The sequence below is a fragment of the Sapajus apella genome, unplaced genomic scaffold (genome assembly GCF_009761245.1).
Source record: "Sapajus apella isolate SASKATOON/1434 unplaced genomic scaffold, GSC_monkey_1.0 scaffold46, whole genome shotgun sequence".
Lineage (NCBI taxonomy): Eukaryota > Metazoa > Chordata > Mammalia > Primates > Cebidae > Sapajus > Sapajus apella.
Genome location: NW_022436986.1, coordinates 3581014 through 3607539, shown reverse-complemented (window position 1 = coordinate 3607539; position 26526 = coordinate 3581014).

The following is a 26526-nucleotide window of genomic DNA, read 5'->3' as shown; positions in this document are numbered from 1 at the left end:
AAGATAAACTGGTGCTAAAAGATGAAAGGGATTCCCATGTCCTGGCTATGTATGTTGATTTCAGCATGGCTTCTCCTGGCTGCCCGCAGCAGCTAAAAACAGCAAGACTGATCTATTACTTCTCTAAAGAAGTGCACTGAGCTTTCTTTGGCCTCTAGATCTTTGTATGTGCTTTCTCTGGGTGATAATCCAGCCCTTTCTTTGCCTGGCCAACTCTTGCTTCTCCTTCAGGTCTCGGCCTACTTGCTGCCTCCACTGGGAAGCCTTTCCTGATTCCCCCACCCCGCCTTCCCTCTGGTTAGGTATCCCGACCATGTGCTCTGGCAGGTTCCTGTGCTGACCCTGTCATGACATTCATCACAATGCATTACAGTGGTCACATTAACAGTGCAATAGTTCATTGTTACAGCAATAACAATGGTCTGTTTTCTTAACTGCAGCTCCTACTTAACTCTCACTCTGCTAGGGCAGGAATTGTACCTACTTTGTTCACTCAGTGTGTGGTATATAAGAGATAGTCAACAAATATTTGCTGTATGTTTGATAGTGGAAAAGAATGATTTTCAACATTATTTGGTGATTCAAAAAATACTTATTAAGCACCAGTTCCACACCTCCTGTAAATAGGTATTGAAGTGCATTAATTCCATTTTAAAATCCCCTTGACATCTCCTTAAATGCACGTGTAGTAAAACATCAGACCAATAAGGTGACCAGCTCAAAGTCACATAGCCAGGATCTGGCCAGGCCAAATTGGAACCTGAGTCTGCAAATTCCTAATCCCAGTTCTGCCTCTTTCCTGCCAGGGGAACTTGGCTGGTCTCTTCTATCCCAAGGCCCCACAGTTCTCTTTTCTGTATGATGAGAGGGTCCTGCCAGACCAGTTCTTGACCTTTGAGATTTGACAAAAGCTATGAACTCTAACCCCTTTGTATGTGCTGGAAATGCACATATGCACAGAAACACTGACACATAATTTCATGGGTTCACAGACCCTGTAAAACCTAGCCACAGCCCTCAGGTTAAGAGGCCCTAAACCCACCCAAAGGCCTTGCTAGCTTTCACAGTCTCTGGATGGTTTATGTTTCACCCACTGACACTGGTTTTATGAAGTGGCAAAATTTTTTCCACTCATTTTTCAAAGTCTCAGCCTCCCTTCCACTCCCCAGCCCAGTTGGCAGCATTTCTTCCTGCAGTGAGACCCTATTAGCCCCTAGACCCCAGAGCCCTGCCAGAATGTGGCTGTCACACTGAGTCCTGGTCCTGATTTATTCTCCATGGTGTCTCTCTGGATGAGAAGCTATGCATAACAGCAGGACTCAGCCCTCGATAGAAGAAATGGCCAAGTTCAACCTTTAACAAATAAAACCACTGCCGTTCAGTAATTCCCATGGTTGATGAAAAATGTGATTTCCTTGCTGCAGCAAATGTGGAAGGCGGGAGATGTAAAGATGTTCCCACTTTGGTCTGTGGAAGAAACCGTAACAACATAAATCAGTGAGATAGATAACCTTCTCCTCTATTCATTATCTGGGCAGGCCAGAGCTAATGTGTTTGTTTTTTAAATCCTCTGTTGTCAGCCACCCTTCCCCCTCAAGGATGCCTACACTTTTCTGAAACCCATGAGGAGCACTGCAGCAAAGAAATAGAACTTTCAGTTTCTGGAGATTATACTGATTCTCCAGGGTCTTAAAGGTTAGGCTGAGAATTTTATCCTGTGGGTCAGTGAGTCTTACCTAGAGGCATCTAGGCACAGACCCCTTCTGAAGCAGCTGGTGAGGGTGACAGAACCAGGGCCTTATGCTAGAAAGATCATTCTGGCTCTGGATGGGAGCCCATCAGAGGGGCTAAGAGGATAGGAGTGCAGGCAGGTGGGCGGTTGTGGGAGAAGCCTGATGCCGTCAGCAGAGAGGGTCGAGAAGTCTAGGGAGATGTCTCCTCTAGTTCCTTATTGTTTTCACAATGGGGATTGCAGTGTGCCCACTAAAACTAGATGCATGTAGGACACTGCCGCTCTGCAGGTAAGAACATCCAAGGAGACGTGTGCTGGGCAGAGCTTCTTGGAAGAACGCTTTAGAAAAGGCCTCTAAACCGTGGTGTCTTTTTGCCCTTCTCCATGTCTTCTTTCTTCCTGTCTAGAATCCAGATGAGATGGCCAGTGCTACAGCTGCCTTCTTGCAACCACAAGGGAAAGGCTAAGAGAACCAGAGGCTGCAGCTCTGACATGCTTGAACTGCTGAGTCAATGCAAGACACTGCCTACTTCTAGACTCATGTGAGAAAAATCCCTGCAGGGCATCAGGTGGAGAGGTTATGGAGGTAGGTGGATTAATACATCTGGCACTCTGGAGAGTCATCACATGGGGTTGATGGAAGACACGAGGGTGGGCAAGATGACACGGGGTGTGGATAGATAGACAAATAGATTAATAGATGTTGACTGATGATAGATGAATGGACAGCTAACAAATCAATGGATGGGTAGATAGATAAATAATAGATATAGATAATACAGATAGATAATAGCTGATATAGATAGGTAATAGATGATGGATGAATGGATAGATTAGACAGATAAATGGATGGATGGATAGATGATAGATTACATTGATAGATGATATTGATAGCAGATAAATGATAGACAGATAGATACAGAGAGAGGATAGAAAAGAAGATGGTCCTAGAGAACACCAATCTTCAAGGAATAGGCTGAGGAAAATGTGTCTGCAGAGAGAAAACAGCCAGAAAAACAGAGTACACTTGGATACTGTGGGGTCCCAGGAGCAAGGGAGGATAGGGACTCTGTTAGTGACAAGTGGTCAGCAGTACACATGACAGAGAGGGCCAGAGGCTGATAGCAGAGAAAGGGATTTGGCAGTGATCCTGCTAAGAACCAAAGGGAGAGCCCTGATGATTCCACCCTGAAGTGTCAATGCTGGTCTGTCCAAAGGCTCTACTGTACCCTTCAGGCCCTCCCTGTGGGGCCATGGGCACGGGCTGGTGGCTCCCAGAAGTCCATATAGAGAACAAGACAATGGAGAGGGAATTTCTTATCCCAGTGCCTTGGCCGGGACCTTTTTGGACATGGTTACTGTGACATGCTTCTCCCTGTTCCGGGCTTGTGTTCAGGTGTGCTTCTTGACTTCACTAAATCTGATTCTTCTTTGCTCAGAGGGTATGTGGCTGGGTGTTCAACACCCGCTCTGTCCCAGTGCTCTGTGGGGCTTTCGGCAACTGGCTCAGCAAGTTGAAGGCAGAGCAGAGGCCACAGCTCAGGCCTTCTGATTCCAAATCCTTCAGACTGCCAAACCCACGCGTGGAATATTTCCTAGGTCTGGCTTTTAACAAGCACATCAGAGTTGGCATGCCGCCGACAGTTTGCTGGCTTGGAGAGGGAACCAGGATATTTTTTGCAAATTGGGTACTCCATCATGTAGAAAAACTTCTTTTCAGGAGGTAAAACATCTGGAGTTACATAGCATGAAAGGAGACTAAAAGGGCAGGTTACGTCTCAACACACGGCTCTCTGGGTTTTAATGATGCTCAAAGGTTTGAAATGTTCAGCAAATCTGTTTGTTGCTGCTCTGACTTTTGATGTTTCCCTGGGGAGATGCTGCTGGTTTTTTTCTGTCTTGTTTAACCCAGTAGGATTCCTGGGGATGGATGCATCTTCTGAAGCTTGAAACAACTCTCTAGGAAAGCTCCAGATCTCAGAATGGAAGTCACAAAAAGATGCTTCTAAAAATAGAGAAAGCCTGGCAAGGACAAGGGTCTTGGCCTACTCAACCCACACAGGTGGCCTTTTTCTTTCTTGATACCAAGCCCAAAGTTGTCTGGAAACAGCAGCCCAGATTGGAGAGTATTTCGGACTTCCACTCAAGGGCATAACTGCAGTCAGAAAATCTAGCAATGAGCAGGAGGCTGAAAAAAGAACAGAAATGTGATAAAAGGGGAGTGTTACAAAGCTCTGAAGGCTTGGGTAGGATTTGACCAGAGACTTACAAAGGGCTAGTGCCCACTCTTCGAGTCAGGAGGTCCTAACTCCAGTTCCAACTTGCCACTGACTCTCTGGATGTTTAGCAAGTCTCTTTCCCTCTCTGGGCTTCAGTTTTCCCATCTATAACACGGGGATGGTAGATCCCAAAGCTCTATCTGCTTCCAGAATTGCTGGATGATAATAGATTTGAAAGCTGGACAGATGTGAGGCATTGCGCATATAAAATAACCCAATTCTCCAGTGAAAAGTGCCAGCTAAACCCATCCAGACAGCCCGAGGGGCTCTGTGGGCGGCTGTGGAAGGCTATTCCATGCAGAAACACGTGTGTTCCTCTGGAAATGGCCCTCTTTATTGGACCCATGTAAGCGAGTGTTCACAGTGATTATGGTGGGTTATTCCTCAGTGTCTGAAGTTCAACTGGGAATTGGCCTTGTCCCCCATCTAATCACCAAAGGATTGAGCCTCAGAAGCCTAAGGTAGATACCTACGTGTCTTCAGCTCCAGGCGTTACAGGTGATGCTTGTGTTTGGTGAGATTAAATACAACAAAATGAGAAAAGAGACTTGTTGGCAGGCTTCTGTTTGGAGTTAAAGAAACTGGCTTCACCTTCAGAGTCTCTCAAGTCATCTCAGGAGCTTCTGTGTGCAGGGGACAAATCCATTTCCTGTGTTTAAGAAACATCTTATCTGTTGGGAACTTCTGAACCTTGTATGTGAGTGTATGCACATGTGTGCATGTGTGAGTGTACATATGTGGGTGTGCATGCATTACATATCTGTATATGTTCATGCAGGATGTACGTATATGTGCATGGGCTATGTAGAGGTATTGTGCACATGTGTGCATTTGTGTGTATGAACATGCATGTTTGTGCATGTGTCCACATGTGTGTTTCTGTGTGCATGCATGTGTGCATGTGTGTGTGCACATGTATATACTCGCCATCTCTCCTGAGCAGGGAGGTTTGCTTAATTGCATTGTGGCCAGAGGGTGATTTAATAAGCCCTGGGTCTCCTTGTCCAACATGATGAGCTATGGAAATGGCAAAGCCTTTCCAAACCTGAAAGACAGATGAGTTCATTTTCGGGTTTTGCCATGAGTCCGTGGTCCCTGGAATGGCTAATGGCTCAGAGACGCAGCATTTGCATCCAACAGAATCAGAGCAGCTGTGGGATTACTGGCTGAGGGGTGATTTAGGATAGTTATTTAGGAACATCTACCATTTTCCAATAATGCTTGAGAAATTGCCTCTCCTGAGAAAAGAAATTTCAAGAGGACCAGGAACAGCAAGGGGGGAGGGTAGAGAAAATGCAGACTCCTCCAATCTGAGCGGCACAGCTGCAGGCGTCCAGAAAGCCTGATGTTCCAGACCCCTCTAGGCACACTGGCTCCATCGATCGTGTGGCAGCCCTCCCCCTGCACCCCAATCTGTGCACGTGCTTGTCTCCCAGAACCTCCCCCCGGTGCACCCCCCAACATCCATCTGATGAAATTAGTATTTGAAATACAATAAAGTGATTAGTTCACTTGACTGTGACAAACATATTTAATCTTGGCCGATCAATAGTGTCAGAAAACCAGTGCCATTAGTTAAATTATCCTCTGGACTCAGAAAAGCAAACAGCCTAATTGAAGAAGGCAAACTCCCAAGGCCTTCGTTTCGGTCCAGACACTTCCTACCTTGTCAGTTTGGCAGGCTGATTTGAACATTCACCATCCCCACTTTCTGTGCAGCCATCACCCCTGGGACCCTCCCTGGGCCTCAGTTTTCCCACCTGTCAGTATAGTGCAGAGATTAAGAGGAGAGACTCTGGTGTTCAGCCCATTCAAGTCAGCTTCACTCACTAGCTGACTGTGGGCAAGTGACTCAACTTCTCTATGCCTCAGTTTCTTCATCTGTAAAATGGGGATGTCAATACTAATGTCTGGTTTCTTGGGAGGTGCAGGGAAAGAGACCTGGCCTGGGTTCTTGTCTGGCCACAGTTTGACCACTTTGACCCCTTCCCTCTCTCAGGCTCCCCAACTATAAATAAGGAAGTGAGATGGAGCATTGTAAAGACTCCTGCAGCCCTGATGTTCCACAAGCCTCTGAGCCAAATGTCCTTGTTGATGTGCATGGGAGTTACTACAAGTGAGCTGGGGTAGGAGGGCTAAGCGATCTCAATAACCCAATGGAGGTGTCTGTTTTTTTTTTTTTTTTTGAGATAGACTCTTGCTCTGTCACCCAGACTGGAGTGCAGTGGTGAAATCTTGGCTCACTGCAACCTCCATCGCCCAGGCTCAAGTGATTCCCATGCCTCAGCCTCCTGAGTAGTTAGGATTGCAGGCATGCACCACCATGCCCAGCTAATTTTTGTATTTTTAGTAGAGATGGGGTTTCTCTATGTTGGACAGGCTCATCCTGAACTCCTGACCTCAAGTGATCTGCCCATCTGACTTCCCAAAGTGCTGGGATTACAGGTGTGAGCCACCATGCCTGGCACAGAGGTTGTCTTTGAAGCAACATAAGTGGTGGTTTTGGACTTAGCAGGGTAAGAAGGTAGTGCTAGTAACACAGGGAACCATGCCTCTGGCTATGAAATAAAATCAATTCCACTTTATCTCGGCCCATGAAGCCCCAAAGGCCTGGTGTCCACAATGGGTCTGTTGGCGCCAGGGGAAGGAAGTGCCTCCCTCGCTCATTTGTCCAACATTTGCAGGTGTTGTCCCTGTGTTTGACCTTGTACTGGAGTAGTGACTCAGGGAAGGGCCAGCTCCAACCTTTGCCCTCCAGGGCCTCAAAGAATCATGAAGAACCAACTCTAATATGAGGCTGTGTTAGTTTCCTGTACCTGCTGCAACAAATTATCACAAACTTAGTGACCAAAAACAACACAAATGTATCATCTTACATTTCTGGGGGTCAGAAGTGTAAATATGGGTCTCAGCCTGAAGTCAAGGTGTCAGCAGGGCTGTGGTCCTTTCTGGAGGCTGTAGGAGGGAATTCATATATTTGCCTTTCCAGCTTCCAGAGGCTGCCCGCATCCCTTGGCTGGTGGCCCCACATCACTCCACTTCTGCTACTATCGTCATATCCCCTTCTCTGTCTCTCACACTCCTGCCTCCCTTTCAGAAGGACCTTTGTGAGTAATCACCCCATCACAATTTGCTGAACTTAATCTGCAGAATCCCTTTTGCCATGTAAGGCAATATATTCCCAGGTTTCTGGGATTAGGACATGGGCATCTTAGGGGAGTGGCATTATTCTACCTACTACAGATACCCATTCCCAAAGCTGGGAAAAAACACCAGGGATTCACTTCCCTCAATAAGGTGCCGTCAGAAATGGTCTTTGAAGCATCTGAATGGGATTCGGGCTTTTGGAGAAGGGAGAACACTCCAGACAACAGGGACAGTGGGAGCAAAGGCCTGGTGGTTCCAGGAGGCATAGTATGTTTGGAGAACATCGTACCTGGAAATAAGCAGCCGAAACAGCAGAGAGGCAGAGGCCATGACACTGAAGGCCTTGTATGCTATGCTTCAGGGATGGGAAATCACAGAAGGATTTTAAACAGAACATTCAGATGAGACCTGAATCTCATGAAGATTATTCTGGCTATAAGACAGGGGATTGATAGGAGGGGGTAAGGTCAGAAACACCAATAAGAAGGCTGGTATAGAGGTTCCGAGAGATGATGAAGCCTGAACTAAGTAATTGGCAGGAACAGAACTATCAGAGGCAGGAAGTGTGCTATTCAGGACCTGGGATGATTGGATATGGGGTGTGAACGAGAGGAGAAGGCGTGGACTACCCGCAGGACTCTGCCTTGGGTACATGGCTGGAGAGCAGAGCTGGAGCCTGTAACTGAGAGAAGAGTCTTTAAGTCCTTTCTTCAGGATGGCCACAGTCTCAGGTGCCGTGAGTGCGCGTGCATGCTTCTGTGCTTGCATACGGCTGTTCCCACCACGACTGGGGTAAGGCCCGGCTGCCCTCCTCCAGGAATGGCTGGTGTTCTCCTGCAGAGCAGAACACCGATGCTCGGGGGCCTTTGTCTGCTGGAATGCTGCCTGGGCTCCAGAGTCATTTCCACATGCTGCAGACCAGGGCCCACTCCTTATCCGAGAGGGGCATAATCCGTGCTCTTTCCAGGACTGATTGTTGTTTGAGGAAAATCCACCTGCTTCCAATTACTCTGCAGGTCAGGCTGATAAAATGTTGGACTGAAGGTAATTTCCAATGAAGAAAATGTGTTGGCCTGGAGTGTTACTTAAAGAGAACCATCCACTGCACAAACATCTCCTGAAGAGAACTCCATGGGGAAAGGAGCTTGAGCCCCTAGCTCTGGCTCCGGTTCCCCAGCCTGGGGAATTTGCCAGGGCTCAACTGGAAAAGACTGCAGGAGTCACCTGAGCTAGATCCCTCCCTTCAATCCATTCCATTCAGCTAGAAAACACAGCACCGTGGTGGTCAAGCCATAAGCTCTGGGATCTCATAGCCACAGTTTCTGAATCCCAGTTCTACCAGTGCCAGCCCATCAACATTATCCTCTTTGGAGTATCAGAGGAAAGCACTAAACCTTTGCCCTTTTGTACTTGGGACCTCTCCTGGACATCTCTTCCCCTCAAGTTTCCTCCTTAATAGGAATATATGTGAGGGATGAGGAAAGAGCAATTAACACCTTTCCAGTCCTTGAGTGACCGGCCTGCCCCCTGACAATTACTGCATCAGGGCCCACCTGCTCTTGAAAGGGCTGACCAATTATCAGAAATAAGTGTGAAAGCTAGTCTGCAGCCTGGAGCCCCATTACCTGCCTCTCCATCAACCTAGAGGAGAGGGGGAGCCCCAGGCTCCATTCCCCGCAGTGGGGGAGAATCAAGGAAAGATGGTGAATTTTCTGAGAGCTCTTCCACCTTCAAGAAGGAAGGGGGCTCACTCTGCACTGCCATTATAATGAAGCAGAGGCTTGTGCCTTTCAAAAAAAAATTATATATGCATGTTTTGGGAAAATAATGCATTTAGGTATTTGCCTGTATTTCTTCTAACTGTATTTTCCCTCTCAGTTCCAAATAAGAACCTACCCTTTTCCTTGACTTGGGAGGAGCTGCTTGCAGGCATCAGTTACTTCTCGGCTTTTGTTTTCCAAAAACCTGAGCTGCTTGAGGGGTCTGTGCACGGGAGGAAGGGAAACAGAACTGGCCTGTGAGAAGGGAGATTTGCCATGTCTGGGAGCAGGACCCACTCCTCAGCAGTGCTCAGAGGGGAGCGGCTGGATAACCCCAAGGAGCCTGAGTTCTGTGTCCACGGCATCCAGGCTCAACAAAAATTCCTGGGCACCACAGATGGCACAGAGGCCTCAGGGCTGATGGCAGTGACCATGTGCAGGCCAGGAGGGCAGCTGCCAGACAGAGGGCTGGGAGGCCTTCTCCTCTTTCCCCTGAACCCTGTGGGCCTGGGGAGGGTGAGATGCCTCTTTCAGTCTCTGAAATGACTGAGCTTGCGTGGGTACCCCCATCCGGATAGGGGTGGGGGAGGGGATGGAGGCTGTGAGTTTAATTTACAAAAAATAAAGTAACATGACTTGTCTTGCACATTCACGTTTTTAGAAGAAGATATAGGGTGTGAAGTTTAGCAGAAAAATAGGCCATTCCAGGACTCTGGCTTGGGTCACTGGAAGCCAGTATGAAAATTACTAGAAAGAAATTCACTAAATGTTAACAGTAGTTTTCCCTGGGTAGAGGAATTATGGATGATTAATATTCTGTTCTTTTTTACTCAATATTCTATAAATTGTTTTGAATAAGACATTTTACTTCAGTAATAAGAAAAATAACCAGAATTTACATATGCCCTCACCCTACCATCTTCAGTGGCCACTCATTACCTGCAGGCTAAAATGGAAATCCCTTGGCGTAGGTTTTCCTGCTCCCTGAATCTACCCTCTGTTTGTGCCACTGAGCCCCTCCCTGTGTTCTGCCTCCCCTCCCCATGCCTGGCCATTTCTTCCCCAAGACTCAACTCAAAATGCCCTCCCCCAAAGAAATGTCTCCTCCTTGCCCACTTCCAGTGTGGCCCTTAGTACCCTGTGTTTTAATTCAGGTATCCGGCCACATCTGTCTCCCCAGCCAGTCTGAGGAGGTCAGGGACCAAGTTCGATTCATTTCTCTTCCCAGTATAGCTCAGGCCTGGGCACAGAGTCAGTGCCTACTGAATGCTTGATAAATGAATTGTAGAGGACCTGTGCTCTTTCCCTCCTCAAGGAGGATGAGGTGGGCAGTTCCCCCAACACATGCCTGCAGATGGCAAGATTTGGTTGGGGCCAGGCCAGGCCAGCTCATGTCTGAGCATTGTCTTGCCTGACTGCTGCCTGTCCTTGCTGATGGGAAGATAGGAAGGGGGAGCCCCATGAGTCAGGCTGCGATGGTCTTCAAGCAGGTTATTCATGTTCTTCAGAAATGGCCACTGCTGTGCACCAACCCTGTAGCAAGCCAAGCAGTTCCAAGGTACTCAGCTTCCCATCCTCGGCTTTGCCTTCCATTTGAACCCTTCCACATCTAGGGATCCTCCACACCAAGGAAGGTGAGGCTGGCAGTAAGGAGCGCCCACAATGCATGCCACACAGGCTTACTCAGAACAGTCTGGAAAGGAGAACCTCCCTTGCAGAGCATGCCTCTTCTTAACACTCCTTACAGATCTCTTCTGGACATGGCCTCATTGGGAGACAATTCTCCACGGATTTCTCATGTTTCCACACACGGCTTGCAAGTGGAGGCACTGATAGGTTTCTCTCCAGACTGTCTTTTCATGGGTGTTTGTATAGTGAACAGCTGCCCTGGAAGATAGAGATCATTTTTCCCTCCAAAGCAGAGGGCAGATTTGTTTGCTGTCCTGTATAATAAAAATAATGTCTCGCCTTTGAGGCAAAGATAGCTTTGCTTATAGGTCATAATGAAAGATCTGGGTTATCTAAACTTGGAGTTCCTAATTTTGACACACACCCACTATGCATACCGCATCCACCAGGCTGCTCAGCATCACCCCCATGGGACTTGGGGAGCAAGAACTGATATAAATATGAAGCCCATGCTGCTTGCAGTGCCATGGGTAATAAAGTCTTTTGCATCTGGTCCTGGAGTCTCATGTCTTCTGCCAACATCCATGAAGCTATAGCAGCGTAGCTTGTTAGCTTGCAAGTAGGGAAAAATTTCAGACCCTTTACAGCTCTTGACAGGAATAAATTCAAAGTAAAGATTGGATTTTATAAAATTAGATTCCATGTTTGTTGAAGTTCTACAAAACCAAGAATGGGTGTGGAATTTAACAGCTACTGAGAGCCAGCCCTTTACATACATAATTTTACTGAATCTTCCCCATAGCCCTGTGAAGTATGTGTGATGATGCCCATTTTACAGATGGGGAAACTGATGCTCAGCTAGGTGAGGGGACTTGCCCAGGATGAACTGAATTAGAAGCCCAATATATTCTCCCTCAGCTCCGGTGCCTCCCTCTCAGATCTCAGCAATGCAGCAAGCTCTGAGCAGCCATGGGAAGCCCATTCTAGGATGCAATGGGTGTTTCTATAGCAAACAGCTTCCCAAAAAGTCTACACCATTACAACAAGCCTCAGCCCTAACTCTCAGGGCTCTAGGCTGCATTCATGGGGGTCATCCTTAGAGGAGGATTCTGCTGGCCTATAGAATTGATTCAGAGAATGTTAGGGGAGATCTCAATCTTGGCAACCATTGGCATTGAAAGTGCTTGAATGCATGTATCCTCTTGAAATGGTTAGACCAAGCTTATCCAACCCATGGCCCACAGGCCATATATGGCCCAGAATGACTTTGAATGCAGCCCACCCAACCCAAATTCATAAACTTTCCAAAAACATTGTAAGTTTTTTTGCAATTTTTTTTTTTAGCTCATCAGCCATCATGTTAGTGTATTTTATGTGTGGCCCAAGACAATTCTTCTCCCAATATGGCCCAGGGAAGTCAAAAGATTGGATACCTCTGGGTTAGATGTTACCAAAATGCAGTCAAGCAGCACATATGAATCGAAGACCTAGTATGTGCCAAACATTGTTTTAGGTACTAGGCATAGAACCGTGAAGAGGACAGATTTTTCTGCTCTTATAGTGCTTCATTTTTAGAAGAGGACACAGACAATAAAAAGATAAATGCATAATTTAGTAATTGCTAGTGATAAATGCTACCAGCAAAAACAAAAATTAGCCTGGCATGGTGGCATGTGCCTATAGTTCCAGTTACTCCAGAGGCCGAAAGGTGGGAAGATCGTTTGAGCCTGGGAAGTCCAGGCTACAGTGAGCCGTAATCATGCCTCTGCTCTCCAGCCTGGGTGCCTCACCAAGCATTGCCCAAATAGATATTCTTTAATATCTATTAACAACACCCTATCTCAAACAAACAAAATAAAAATAACAAAAAGCAAACAAGGTGAGGAGATAGATAGAGAATGAAAAAGGGTGACAGGGAGGTAAAGGAAGATTTCTCTGAAGAGAGGAAGTTTGAGCTGTGTCTGATGGATAGAGGAAATAAGCCAGAGATATATGCAGGGGAAGAGCATTCCAGACACAGAGGACAGCAAGAGCAAAGGCCCTGGGGCAGGGCGAGCTGTTCTGTTCAAGGAACACTGAGGTGGCTAGGTGGCTGGAGGGGACTAACCAGGGTGAGCCTGTTAAGAGATGAGGTTGGACTGGGGGAGATAACAGGAAGATTCCTCCCACTGAGGCCAGACAGATCTGCATTTCTATCCTAAGACCTGTCACTTTTTACCTGTAAGTTTAGATGGCCTCATTTGCAATGTGTGGTCAGCGACACCTTCCCAATTGAGATAATGTGTTTAAAACATAATGTCCTGGGCTTGACAGTGGCTACAGTAATTATTATGTTTATTATTGTTTAATCTCAGTGTCTTCTCCCTCTCCTCCCATTCCTGCACCACTAGAATTGGATGCTGTTGCTGCAGCAACTTTGGGCCTGTGAGCCAGGGTGCCAGTGGGGTGGAGGGTTGAGTCTTTACCAGTAATTACTGCTCCCGGGAAGCCCTCTTGGCTCAGCTCCACACTCAGTGTGGCGAAGACGACAGCCACTTGTCAGAAGCCTCCCAGAGAGACCACCTGGAAATGAGAGCAGCCCCAACCGGGGAGCCATGCTGAAGGGGGAAGGGCAGCGCGGGCCCCTTTGTCATTAGGCAGCCAGTGCTGGAGGGATCGCTCCGACTTAAATTAAGGATTTAATGAGATGAGGCCAAATTAGATGCAATTAAAAAGACACTTTAGAACTGGCAGACGACCAAGAGAGGCAGTAATGACTTTTGTAGAAGGGAATCCCACAGGCTGGGGGTATAGGGCCGGGGAGGGCTTGATTTTCTACTCCTGGAAACATCCAGGACTGGGGGAGGGGAGGATAAAATAGACTCCCTCATTGTCAAGGCCAGCACCCATGGAGCCACGCACAGCCCTCCGATGTCGGCCCAGGCTTTCAGTTTCCAAACTGGGATGTTTGGAGCCCCCAGGGATCCAAAGAAGGCCTTTAGTAACCTCTCCAAGCATTGCCTAAATAGATATTCTTTAATTATTTTAAATCTTGAAACAAAAACGCTGTGCAGGCTCCCAAATGCGAGTCCAGGGAGGACGCTGCCAAACTGCACTCATGCTGATGTGCTGATGCAATTCTGTGTGGATCTCAAGACAGAGCTTCTCTGGCCCTGCCTGGGGCTTCCACGTGGATTCTGAGTGGGCGCCCCATTGTCTGGGAAGGAGGCTCACACTGTTTCCCTTGGGTAATTCAGGCCTCGACATGAATTTGCACATCATACTGTCCATGGGACCCACTGCAAGGCGACTTGCATGCTACACTCAATTAAACGTCCAGCACAGCTAGAGACATGCTCCACACTGCAGAAGGTCTGGGCCAAAACCAAGGACTGGGGGAAGTGCCCTAAATCTTGATGTTATCACACCGGAAGAACCCTTTAGTGTTTATTGTAAGTGCTGGGCTCCACTAGACTAACTTTTGTTCACTTAAATGGGCTCCGTTTAGCAATGTAGGGTCACACTATTACCCTGCTTACAATACTAGATAATGTGCTTAGCATAAAATTGAATCCTAAAGCTTGAACTTAACAGGCAAAACAAAATCCACCTGACTGTTCAGAAAGTTTGAGTGAAGAGCTGTCAGACATGGGCACTGAGGCGTGAGATCTCCTCAAATGACAATCCTGAACATCCTTCCAGCTACATTTGAAAAGTATTTTTTCTGCCAAACAATGAACATTTAAGGTAAGAAACCTACTCATCATCTCCCTCCAAATGTAATTCTCACCGTTTCAAAAATGAGAGCAAGACTTAGGTATTGTTAATAATTCAACCTTGAAACAAAATAATTGCCTATTGTTCCTCTTGAAGTTTCTGGATCCATTTAATTGGTGAATATTCTGAGATAGTAAGGTAAAGTGCTTTGAAAATACGTTACCATTTGCTACTACTTTGCCGGGTGAATCAGGAATTTAATAACATAGGAAAACCAAATCAAAATACTGAAATAATTGGATATTGATGCTGATACTCAATTGCAACTATTCTTTATAATGTCCAATTTCAAATTATTTGGGTTATTGAAATAGTCTTATTTTTCTCATTGGTTGACTATAAGTAGTGCTTATGAATTTGAACTGAAACATAAATTTATAATAATGTCACTCTTGTCCGTTTTATGTAATGGATTTCCACCTATAAATGTGTTTGAATATTACTGATGAAATGGTTGGAAACTGCTGACCTAGTCCGACCCAGTCATGGTACAATGAGGAAACATATCCCACAGACGGACAGGGTCCTGTTCAGGGCCGCAGAGACAGTCAGGGGTCGAATTGGACTTAGAAGCAGGATCCCGAACCTCCAGACCAGGGATAGGACTGCAAAGAGGGCTTTGGGACTCTGCCCCAACTCTGGCACCTGCCTCTGCCTGGTGCCGCCCTCTTCTATCTCACTGGGATCCTTGTGCTCGCCGTCCCTCTCCCATCCATCCCTCTCCTCACAGTAACCAAGTTCTTTCCTTCAAATCCCAGGGCAGATCACAACACTGGTCTGATTTCTGGAGGTACCAAGTCACAAGGGGGAGCCTGATGACCCCGTGTTGGAGGAAGGGCTGTCTGAGCCGGAGAAGTGCCAGCCCACAGCCCCACTTCTGCTCTCCTGCAGTGAGTGCTTGCGCACAGGGAGGTGTGGCACCACACCATGTGCCTGGCTTCCAAGCCCACCTCCTCTCTCACCAAACGTAAAATGGGTCACTTCCATACTGATTGTGGACCAGGGAGGTTGCGAGAATTTAGGGAATCCATCCATGTAAAGCATAGAGAAAATAGTCAATGGCTCTTAGCCATTATGATCTGTTTTATAATAAGAGATTGATGTAAGCCATCATTTTTTAAAAGGATTTGGCTGCTAAGGAATGTAGGGCAAAAAATGGCTTAGAAGATAAATGTAGGGCACTTGCAGTTCTTTCTGCTCTGCCTTCAGCCTTCTCCACCCTTTTTCCTGTGCCCTGTGTGCCCGTGCAGTGGTCTTCTCACCACCCCCAGAGTCTGGCCACCTTCTCAGGCCCCTATGCCTTTGCCCAAGCTGCTTCTTCTGCCTGGAAGACCCCTGCTCTCCTCCTGAGGCCTCTGTGTTATGCCCCCTCTTCACAGAAGCCACCCAGGATCCCTCAATAGTGGCAACTCCAGAATTTCCATAGGAGGGTTTAAGGTCAGTACCATATTGAAAAGAGCAGGGAGCATGGTCCTGGGAGACTTGTGGGGAAGCTGTGTCTGCACAGCTCGTTCGCTGTTTTTGCTTAGATTGTGTGTTTATGTGGGCTGGCTATATGGATGGAGATCACAGGGAACTCAGGCACCATTGGCCACGTTAGAATGAAGCTCTGCTCCTTCTGTGTACACTTAGTGCATGGCTCGTGCTGGTCTTGTGGCAGAGCTGATGTTTGGTCCCCAGTACTTTCTTGGCCACCCTCTGCCCTCTGCTCAGCCTCTGCCCCCACTAGCCACAAGGCATGACTGGTTCATAAGCCCCCTCAGAACAGTCACCAGCACCCAGATCCTCTGAGCTCATGCACCCAACTCCCCAGCTCATTTCACAGGTGGGAAAACTGAGACCCCAATTAGGATTAAGGCCCTTGCTTCAGCTACAAAATAGGTGCTTGAAAACACCTTATGTTTGGAGTCAGGAGAAGGGATGTGCTATGGGACCAGAAGTCGATAATAGTTGGATTAATAAATCAAGCAGTAGATAGTGAAATAAAACAAAGCCCAGAACCTATTGAACTAATCAATAATACCTGATTGCTTGCTACAAGCTGAAAATACTGCACACCGATCGTCAAACCCCCAAGCCACTAGACAATTATCATTGTATGCAGTGGCCTTCAAACCGTACCATGTGTCCAGCACCTGGGAGCTCCAGAGAACCCAGACTGCTGGGCTTCACCTCCAGAGTTTCTGATCTGGCACATCTGGAGAGGGGCTTGAGAATTTGCATTCTAAGAAGTTGGAAGGTGATGATGACACTGTTGGCCTCAGGGAACACACCCTGAGAACCACTGATCTAATGTTTTGTCTCTTCCACCCTGAAGACTACTAGGTGGCTGCTACAGTGGGACTCGGGATTTCATCTGGAAACCAGAAGTGTCACGGTTTCCCCCCAGCTTCATATCCCCATCACCGATGGTCCCCACTTAAAACAGGCCTGGCCAGCCTTCCTTTCACCCCTGATCCTGGCCCTTACTGCATGACATTGAAATGGACCATTTAGCATCTTTCTCCCCCTTGTTTCTCCCTTGGCCTAGGAGTTCCTTCCAGGTGGGGACTACCTCATTCATCTTAGGATTCCCACAGCCTGGAATAGGGCCTGAGACTGAGGTCTCATTGGACCTTGATTGAGATTTGTGGTCATTGAGGCTGGTAGAAGGGAAGGGATGTGCCCACACTCAGGCCAGCGGTCAGTGGTGGAGCTGGGCCAGAACTTGTCCCCTCCTTTGAGCCCAACCACCAGGTGCCTCCAGGTGTAGCTTGTACTTGGTTATTTCTTCCTTTTCAGGCACTCAGACTTTCTAACCATGCAGCTTCCTATCCACATCTTTTGCTTTTCACTTTTCTCAGCTAGAATGGTCAAAGCCAGCGCCCAACCCCCTCCAAGCCCCTCTTCTACCTGCCCACCCTTAGGGAGCACAGCCAGACTTTCCCACTCTTGAGGCTTTGTACCTGCTCATCCTTCCTCCCAGGCTGAGCTCAACTGTTCTTGACCAGGCAGTTTCTTCCACCTTAAAGCTAAGATCGAATGCCATCTTCCTGCTACCCCTAGACTATCTGAGGCACTGTCAGCCTTTTGTTCAAAATGTGTCCCTAGTACCTAGGACAGAGCCTAATGGGGATGTGGGCTTAGTGATTGTGGTGAAGCTACGGAAAGGATGCTGTAGGTGAAGCGCAACTCCTCATCCCACAGGTAGAGGGGAAGAGATATGCCCACGTTCCTGCAGGCGGTCATCCAGACACAGAGAGCTGCAGGAGTTCAGACAGAAGTGCGCCTGGACAGACCCAGGAAGAAGCCTGGGAAGAAGGGAGTCTTGGGGGTATTAACCTTCCTATTAACCTTACATGATCCAGAGGCTGCCTGTGGTGACACTGGGAAGGTAGGAGGGCGCCTGCACCTACAGATGCCACTTCCCGGGTTCTGGTACCCAGCCCATCGATTAGCAATTGTGATAAAGGAGTCCTCTGAATTGGGATGTCCCATCAGACCTGAGTTGTGAAACTCACTCTTATCTGCTTCCTAAATATAATCTAGACTCCCCAGCTTCTCTACCTCCCCACCTTGGCTGAGACCTCCCTCTTCTGGAAGCCCTCATGGGCCTCTGCCTTCACTTCCTGAGGCTCTCAACACTTTCTGCCTCCATTATTAAGATAATGAGGCAGGAATAATACAGGGTGATCACAGGAGAATAGAAAATTCTAGGCAGCAGTTTCTCTCTCTCTCTCTCACACACACACACACACACACACACACACACACCTGTTGAAATAGCTATATAACTAAAAGGAAACTCTTGAAATAGCTTCAGAATCTTGGGTCAATAAGACTCGGAAAACCAGGATGTGGCCAAGCTGGCTAAGAACAACTCAACCCAACACGGTTCTGGATTTGACCTCAGTTTCACCTATGACCTCGTTATATGCTCATTAACATAATCACACACCCAGCAGTGCCATGACAGTCCCGGCACAACCAAATTTAGTGTAAAAATGGGCGGCACCACTTTTCTAAGAAGTCTTCACCTTTTCCCAGAAATCTTCATGGATAGTCTACCCCTTGGTTACAGAAGCCCATAAAGATAGAAACCACAAACCGTCTTGCTTGACACTCTCGTAACACACCCTCACTCCCCTTTCTTGAGTGTGTACTTTCACTGTGTTCTGACTCAGCCTTGAATTCCTTCTCCGGCAGTCTTGAGGCGGGGCTCATGAGCCAGGGTTCTAGCTCAGGCCTCTCTTTCTTCATCTTTGGGATGAGAAGTTCGGCTTCATCTCCAGAGTCCTTTCTGTAGCTTCACCACAATCACTGAGCTCTAATCAGGCCCTGTCCCAGGTGCTGAGGACACAGAAGGAGTCCCTGTGACAAGGATTCATGTGCAAGTAATTTATCAAGAAGGTGCTCCCAGGGCAACCAGTAAGGGAGCAGAAGCAGGAGAGGGAGGGGAGGGAAGAAGCCAAGCAAAGGAGCCCCGCAGAGGGTAGCTTCGGGCTGACCCATACGGCACTCTGCAGTGTAAGTGAAGCTTCAGGGGTGTCCTGTGCCAAGACAAGGCATTAAGGCATCACAGTCCCACACCTGCCAGCCATTAGCTGAGGGGAAGTTTCATTATCAGGTACTCCAGTCTGCCTGCATTTACTGGAAAGGTTTCCAGTAGCCTGGGACAGGCGGCCTAAGGAGCATCACAGGTGTAGCCCATTGAGAGCAAAACCCCACAGCAGGCAGGGGAGTGCACAGAGCCAGCAAAAGACAGGTAAGGGGTGCTGGGTGGAGCCCCTACAGTGCCCACCTCTAAGACAAGTGCTGTCCCTATGTTCAAGGAGCTCACAGAGGAAATTGGGTATGCAAACAGGCTAATTCAGTTTCACCTGTGATCTTGGGCATTACTTGTCTTTACCTTTCTGAAGATCACCTTTGCAAGATCACTTACAAAACAGGGAGATATAAAGAGGGGATTGAAGTGTGTTTTGCACTGTGAGGGAGAAAGGGAGGGGCAGAGCTGGCATTATCCAGCCCGATTTACATCTCCCACTCCCCACCCCAAGTGCAGGCTGCTATGGCGAAGGTGGCGGAGATGGTTAAGACATCTCAGGAGTCACAGAGCCCTAGCTCCCCACAGACTAATTGCAAGGCCAGGATACCAAGATGGACTGATTTTTCCAGGGATGGGGGCATGTTTTCATAATTCTGACAACCTCCTTTCATCCTGCCTCTCTGACAGAGACAGAGATATTAATCAAGTCATTTCTTGTAAAAATCCACACTCCCATCTTTGGTTCTCAGGGCCGAGGAGGTGGGGATGCGGGAGGAACTGGGGGCTCAGGCCCTGAGAGGGCTGTCTCTGGGTGACAAAACTGAGACTCTGTGAAGAGGGGGCCTGTCTTCCCAGTTGATGTTGGAATGCAAGCCTAATACTTGTGGGAAGTTCAGGGACTGCCAGAGCCCAAGAAAGGGGGTTCTTCATTTCTAAGCTGTGACTCCCAAATTCTGTTCCTCCACACCCTCCATTGCATGAAGGGACCACCAAGGTCGCCAGGAGGGAAGGGACAAGAAACTCTGTTCTCGCGCTTCAACACACAGCATTCCACGAGAGGCCACTGGAAAAAGCATTTGTCACTGGAAGAGCCCCAGGTGCACCTGGTGAAGCCACTCCCCTTAGTGGGAGGGGGATGGTGAGGAGGGGAGGGGAAGGGTCCAGCAAGCTGACCTGGTGAGGCTACTCCTGTCAGGGGAGGGGTACAGGGGAGGAGGGAAAGGAGGGCTCCAGCAAGCTGAGATGGAGCCCAGCCTGGTCCCACAGCTCCAGGTTTCTGGTTTATTCCCACCCCCTTATCCCTATCTCCAGCAAAATCTGAAATTCAGTGCATGAGGCCTGAAAGGGACCCGAGAGGTGATTCCATGCACATTTCCTCCTTCCATCACTATGCCTGGGTGCTCTCCCAGCATCAGTGACAAATCCAGCCTTAGCTTGGACACGCCCAGTGATTGCACGCTCACTGCTTCCTGTGTCCATCCCTTCTGTCTTTGTATAGCTCTGTATTAAAGTCTTCCTCCATTGCTGCCAGAAATGCCCATGGCTCAACTTCCTCACTGTGCCTCTGTGGCTATGTGGAGTGGCTCTGACTTTCTCTCATAGCATAGAGCTCTTTGGGTAGCAACAGTAATAACTACAACTGTAATAGTACCTTACTCCTTAAAAAGAATTTCTATTAGCCCTTCCATTCAACTTCCACCTTAGGGACCCTTCATAGTAACAGCAAAGATGTTTCACTGCTTTGCTATTCGTATTTTCACCTTCACTGTGCCTCGGTTCTCACAAGAACGCTGTCCAATACGCACAGTAAGGATCCTATCTGTCCATTTGCCAACAGCGGCCAACAGAAGGGCTGGGATTTGTCAAGATTCAGCACAGATGGACCCCAAATTTCCATTTTCCCAAGACGAAGGTTTGGATGCTGCACCCCCATGGCAACGGGCACTTGTTCTCTCATCTAGCAGGTGTCCCCAGTGCTTCCCTCAAGGACCCATCCAACTTTGCAAGCCCCCTAATTGGGGTGACATTGAAACGTGTTTGGCTCCTGTGGCTGAGATATTTAAATCAACTCAGTCTCACGTGGGAGGGTACAGAGATGGCTGCACAGCTCTGAGCCCCAGAAGGAACCCTGAGTCTGTGAGTATCTGCCCCTCTCCTCATTCCGGCTGCCTGCTGTCATGTGGGCCCTAATGGTTAAATTCCACATCGGGGTCTGACCTTCAGATAGAGGGTAGGTCTGGCTGACAGAAAGCAGCTGAGCGCCACTTACTCATAATGCCAGCTGATTCATTTTTCATTCACTCGGCCAGTTGGTGGATGAATTAAGTGATGCAGCCAGAATTAGCAGCTACAGGCTTCACTTTGCCAGCATTAACGTCTCCAGTTTTGAGCTCCTTTAGATAGACACGGTGAGGGAAAGGAGGAACACTGGATTGGGACTTAGGGTGAACCAGGTTCAAATCCCAGTTCTGCTATAACGGTTTGGTTCTATTGCTTTGGACAAGTCCCTTCCCTGTCCTGGGCTTCATTTTGCTGGTTTTTACAATGAAGGGATTGCATCTGGAGGTTTCAAAGGGAGACTTTTCACAACGTCACTCTTCACAGTCCTGTGCATGAACCAGTTAGATAAATGGCAAGGACAGACACAGAGGTTTCAAACTGATTGCCCAAGGGTTGGATCTGTCCCATGGATGTGTTTTATTTAAGAAGCATACTGTTATACAAGGATATATTTTTATTTTGAAAGTGTTGGCTGGGTGTGCTGATCCACGTCTGTAATCCCAGTTCTTTGAGAGGCTGAGGTGGGTAAATCACTTGAGGTCACGAGATCAAGATCAGCCTGGTCAATGTGGTGAAACCCTGTCTCTACTAAAAATACAAAAATTAGCTGGGCATGGTAACAGGTGTCTACAATTCCAGCTACTTGGGAGGCTGAGGCAGAGAATCGCTTGAACCTGGGAGGTGGAAGTGGCAGTAAGCCAAGATCATGCTGTTTCACTCTAGCCTGGGTGACAGAGTGAGACTCTGTCTCAAAAAAAAAAAAAAAAAAGAAAGTGTTTGGATGGAAAATGCACATTCCAGGTTGGCCCAGTTCCAACATCTCCTATTTTCCTACACCTGCCACCTTTTGGTCGCTTATGTTACCCTATCTGGCATCTGAAGACATTTGAGTTTGCAACCCCCAAGTCAGCGGAATCACTTTCTATATGCAGAATAATAAGAGTGAAGACAGCAATTCCCACATTTGTTTTATGCTTCCAGTTTAACCAAACCAGCTTCTATCTACTGAATTGTTTGGCTTAATGCTAGGGCTCTACACAATTTCGCAACTTTTCAATTTCCTTATTTTCTATCCACATAGGATTGTGGTGAGAATCAAGCTGGCCATATACAGTGGGGATTACATTTATTATTCTAAAACCTGCTTGCCAGAGTCATTGCATTTTGGAGATGAAAGCTAAATTCACCTTAGTGGATTATTACTTGTCTGGGGAAACACACTATTAGGCCTTTGTTATCTAAAACCAAGGCCCAGGACTTGGTTTTAAGGAGTAAAGACAGTGGTGGAGGTTGTGATGGATGGCTGAGAACAGCAATGCGTCACATAATCAAATGAGATTAAGCCTTACTTGGGTAGAGAGTTTATGAAGTTAGCTGATTCTAGATTTCTTGAGAGCTCAAAAACAAGATTTAGGGGGACCTTAAGACACAGGAAAGAGAACACAGGCCCCAGGGGCCTGTTCCCCAAGCAGGAGTGAATCTGAGCAGCATGGATCAAGGTGGCTCCCCAAGAGGGTACCGTTTCTTTGACCGTAATACTCATTTTTTAAACTAAAAATGTTAAGGTGACGAACATCAACACACTAGAACAGGAATTGCCAAACTATGGCCTGTGAATTCAGCCCAATACCCATTTTTTTATGGCCTGAAAGCTAAGAATGATTTTTATATTTTTAAGCATTTAAAAAACTCAAAAGAAGAATATTTTGTAACGTGTGAAAATGATATAAATTCAAATTTCAGTGTCCATAAATAGAGTCTTATTGGAACCCAGCCATACTCATTTGTTTATGTTTTGTCTGCAACTGCTTTCATACCACGACAGAGTTGAGTAGTTGCAATAGAGACTGTGTGACTGTGTGTGGGGCTCCCCAGTGTACAATCACTGGGGTAAGTGGGCATAGATCCCTTGGAGGAGAAATTTGGGGAACATCACAGTATACACTTGCTGTGGTGTTTTGGGATCCTTTTCCCTAGGGCCTAGCCTCCTCCTGGATCAATGGACTCTGGATATGAAAACTGGCTCATGTCTATGAACTGAGTGGGTAAGGTAAGGATGCCTTCTTACTGGGGGGGGGGGGGCATCCTTAGCCTTCTGCTCCTTCATTGGTGTGCTCTTCCTATTGGAGATGTTAAGTAGCACCCTTGTGGGCTGCCCGTGTATTTTACTGCTAAGGACACTGTCTTAGTCGGCTTGAGCTGTGTATTTGTCTTCAGAGAGACAAAACCTACAGGATATATGAAAAGGGGTTTATTAGGGAAAATTGGCTCACATGATTACAGAGGTGGGAAAGTCCCATGACAGGCCATCGGCAAGCTAGAGAACCAGAAATGCTGGTAGCGTGGCTCAGGACAAGTCTAGAAGTCTCAGAACCAGGGAAGCCCATGGTGCAGCCCCAGTTTGAGGCCAAAGGCCAGAGAGTCCCCTGGAGGATGCTGGTGTAAGTCCCAGAGTCTACAAGTCAAAGAATCTAGAGTCTGATGTCCACGAAGAGAAAAGGTGTGTCCCACTCCAGAAGGGAGAGAGGAATAATCCCTATTCTTCTGCCCGAGTGTCCAAGTCAGGCCCCTAGCTGACTGGAGATACTCACCCGTATTAAGGGTGGATCTTCCTCTGTTAGTCCACTGACTCACACTTCGATCTCCTCTGGAAGCGCCCTCACACACACTCTCAGAAACAACTCTTCACCAGTCATCTGGGTGTTCCTCAATCCAGTAAAGCTGACACCTAAAATTAATCATCATAGGTTGCAATGACAAAATGCCATAGACCTGGTGGCTTAAACAACAGAGACTATTTCTCATAGTTCTGGATGCTGCGAGGTCCAAGATCAAGGTGCTGGCTGATTCTATTCCTGGAGAAGGCCCTCTTCCTGGCTTGCAGATGGCTGCATTCTTGATGTATCCTCACATGGCAGAAAGAGAGAGTAAGCTCTGGTCTCTTCCTCTTCTTATAAAGGCACCAACCCCATCATGACTTTATCTAAACCTAATGAGCTCTCAGAGGCCTCAGCTCTTTGTACCATCCCACTGAGGGTTAGGGTTTCAGCATAAGAATATGGTGGGGGGAACAAACATGCAGTCCATAATAGACCCTATGTTCTATTAACACCACTACAACTTCCTGTGGTCAGCCCCACTCAGCTCCAATCTGGCTGGTTGTTACCATATTGCCCGCATCACCACCCCGTAAGCACTGCCATCTGGCCTCTATTACTTCAAGGCCTGTGATCTTCATAGCTGTCTACAAACCCAGCTCTATGACTGCCTCTCCTCCTGTCAACACTGGCTGGCAGAGGACAGCCACCCCTTAGGGGTATGGATGATCCACTCACCAGAACAAACTTGATGGTTTGGTGAATGTCAAGGCACTGAGGCATCCCATGGAACATAATCTTCGGGTCTCATATAAGATATCCACTCCAGCATGCTCACCTCCCTGAGCCTCTGAGCCCTCCTTCTACCACCTGCCAAGGTAATTCTGGCATCACCGCCTTGCTCAGGCTGTCCGTCTGCATTGCCAGTCTTCTAAGAGCCACCCTAGCAGTGAGTTTGCCTCTAACCCCGGAGTCCTTGCTGGGGTGTTAAGTCTCAGTGTCCCGAAAAAGTGCCCCCAAGTCAACAAATTCTCTCTTAGTCAAATGTTCCAGCCTCCTGGTCAAGCACCCCCAAAATCTAATCCCAGGGCTACTCTCCTGGCTTCTCATGCTATGTGCTAGCTAATTATTGCATCTCCTTTGAGATGTAATCTCTTTCCTCCCTTATCAGACTCAGCATGTCCCAAGCCAGGTTCTAAGAATTAAGCCTGGTTATCAACCTGGCAAAGCGGGAACAGCTCCTGAGGACAGGGCTCTTGCTTCCTTGAGGAGAGAGGGCTTGGTCAGGGGAATACAAGATTTCTGCAGTGCCTTCCTACAAGGAGGAAATGCAAGCTCCTACTACAGAAGGGTGGGCCACCTCTGGAAATGCTGGCAGTTCAGGAGGAGTCTACACAGTCCAAATTCTTGGAGACATCCCCCAGAGGTCCCCACTCATGTTTCCCTAACCAGGACCTGCCTTAGCATAACAGACCTGTCTTCTCGGGACATTTGAATGTCTATAGCCCTCAGCAACTCTATCAAGCCCCACATCTGCTTTCATGGCAAAGGTAATGATTTATTTGTGATGTACCAAAGTGGCAGCTCAGGCTCTCACACTTAGCCTTTAACTGTTTGTTAAGTGCCCTGAATCTCTCATTATCCCTCTGCAGAGTGTCACACCTTGGTCAAACCTGGCCAATTCCACAGTTCTTTCGGCCTTGTTCCCTCTATTCCTTCAAGTATGTGTATCATTGTACCATCAAGGGTGTTACTCCTCACTGGGACATTTTCCAGTCACCATTTTTGAAATTTTTAGCATTTGGACCACCACATTGTGTAAAGGACCATCAGTGTCCCACATTCCATGTGTCCCACTTGGGATGGAGTCCTCCTTAACACAGCCAGCCAGTGAGGAAGCCAGACCCCAAAACCGTCATTCTACTGCCCACTTTCTGACACTCTACTTCTGTCCTCCAAGAAGCGGGCACCAGGATCGGGTCCAATGTGCAAGAGATGTATTAGGAGAAACACCTGTGAAGGAGAAAGGGTGCTAGAGTAGGAGTAGGTGGGGAGAGCCTTCAGACAATGATGCAGGTCTGACACCTATGGAAGGAGAACAGGAAGGAAAGATTGTCAGGAAGGAAGCAGATCAGATCCCAAGCAGCTCAAGAAAGGTCTTGACCAGCACCAGGGAAAGTTACCAAATACAGGTAGCCTGTTAGAGGAATCGTTTTGTAGGCAGGAAGAGGCCAGCACCAGTATCCCTCTGTACTGAGTCTTTAGCTGGGAGCAGCCCCAGGAAGCATGGCCTCAGGGTGAATGCTCTGATGGATTCAACTGTCAGTCAACTCCACCCTGTTAAAGGCTCTCTTAAAGGGACCAACACGCCCACCATAATATCTCCATTGGTTTGTCACACCTTCCATGCAATGTCATTTAATTAATATAGTTTACAGGCCGGGTGCAGTAGCTCACACCTGTAATCCCAGCATTCTGAGAGGCTAAAGTGGGTGATCACCTGAGGTCAGGAGTCCAAGACCAGCCTGGCCAACATAGTGAAACCCCATCTCTACTAAAAATACAAAAATTAGCCAGGCGTGGTGGTAGATGCCTGTAATCCCAGCTATTCAGGAGGCTGAAGCACGAGAATCACTTGAACCCAGGAGGCAGAGGTTACAGTGAGTAGAGATCATGCCACTGAACTCCAGCCTGGGGGATAGAGTGAGACCCTGTCTTAAAAAAAAAAAAAAAATATATATATATATATATACACACACACACACACACACACACACATACACACATATGTTGTCATATGTTCTAGCCTCCTGAACATATT